The sequence below is a fragment of the Homarus americanus genome, unplaced genomic scaffold, assembly GCF_018991925.1.
Source record: "Homarus americanus isolate GMGI-L3 unplaced genomic scaffold, GMGI_Hamer_2.0 scaffold6317, whole genome shotgun sequence".
NCBI classification, from domain to species: Eukaryota; Metazoa; Arthropoda; class Malacostraca; order Decapoda; family Nephropidae; genus Homarus; species Homarus americanus.
The window spans coordinates 12,338,042-12,339,538 of record NW_024730668.1 but is presented as its reverse complement, the minus strand read 5'-3'; positions in this window follow the sequence as shown (position 1 = coordinate 12,339,538).

The following is a 1,497-nucleotide window of genomic DNA, read 5'->3' as shown; positions in this document are numbered from 1 at the left end:
ATTTGCCAGGGTATGTGATGATTTGTGTGATATCGTCTGCAAAACTTATGTATTCACTGTAGGGAGATGGTTCTGGTAGGTCTGTTGTGTAGATATTGTACATCGTGGGTGAAAGAACACTGCCTTGGGGTACTCCACTTTTCAGTTTTATGGGTGGTCCTATAAAGCTGCCAATTTGTATTTGTGCCGTGCGATCGTCTAGGAAATCACAGGCAATTTTTTCTATTGGTTCTGGGAGATTTAATTGAAGCAGTTTAAATTTTAATCCTAGGTGCCATACTTTATCGAATGCTTTCTTAACGTCTCTTAGTACAATGTTGACTTGGTTTCTTTCTGCTTTCTTGTTGGCTAACGTTTCCGTGATTATGGCTAGTGCAGTATGTGTTCCCTTTTTTTCAGTGAATCCATGTTGTCTGGGGTTTAGTAGTCCGTTTTCACTTCTGTGTTTTCTGATTCTCTTGTTTATTGCCTTTTCAAATAGTTTTCCTATAACTTCGAGTAGGGAAATCGGTCTGTAGTTTATTACTTGGGTGTGGTCTTTGGCTGGTTTCGGTATGAATATGAGTTTTGCGTTTTTAAATGCATCAATGAAGTATCCACTTGCCAAAGCTGAGTTAAATATTTCAAGGATGCCTTGTGTGCAGTTATTGGGTAGGTATAGGATCATATTTCTTGTGATTTTTGTAAATCCTGGTGCTTTTTCTTTAGTGTGCCTGATGTAGTGTAGCAGTTCTCCTTCTGTAATTGGTTCTGTCAGGTTGAGCCTGGTTTTGTCCACCACATGGTATGGGGTTATCCTGTGTATCATTTCAGCCATTTCTCTGCAGATATGATTTTCGTGTTCCTCATCAAATTCCTCATTTTCTTCTTCTGATATTTGAAATACTTTTTTCCATTCTTTTCTGTATGCGGATTCTATCTCTTTTTCTTCAAAGAGTTTTTTCCCGTTTTGGTCCTTTATGTTGCTGGTCGTTGTTGTTGTTGAGATTGTCGGACCGTAGTCCGACACGGGCCTTTGCCTATAGGCGGCCCGTTTGGTGGTTCCGGCTGGAGCTCCAGGAGCAGCCAGACCGGATTGGGATTGGAGGTGGTCCCACCTGCAGATTGGAAGGATGCTGCAGGTTGCAAGTGTGAGCGGACCCCTGATCAGTGGACGCTTACCACCAACCCCCACTCTTGGACGTGGTCAGTTTCGGAGTGGCGCGCCCCCCGAACTGGGGTCCGCACTTGCTGGGAGAGGATACTTTCTAAGCTATCTGGGTGGTGGGTATCGTGTGATGACCCGGAGTAGGTGGTGAATGTGGTCTGTATGGGCCTTTCGGGTTAGAGTGGCCGCTGGTGTTGTGTGTGTTTCTTGGGAGATTTGAGTTCTGTTTCGGAGGCTTTGTGTGACCTCGCAGTCGAGGAGATAGTGTTCAAGTGGGTTGGCTGCTGGCTCCTGACAGTAGGTGCATTCCATGACGTCATTTCCGATCATCTGCCAGGAGCACTTGTACC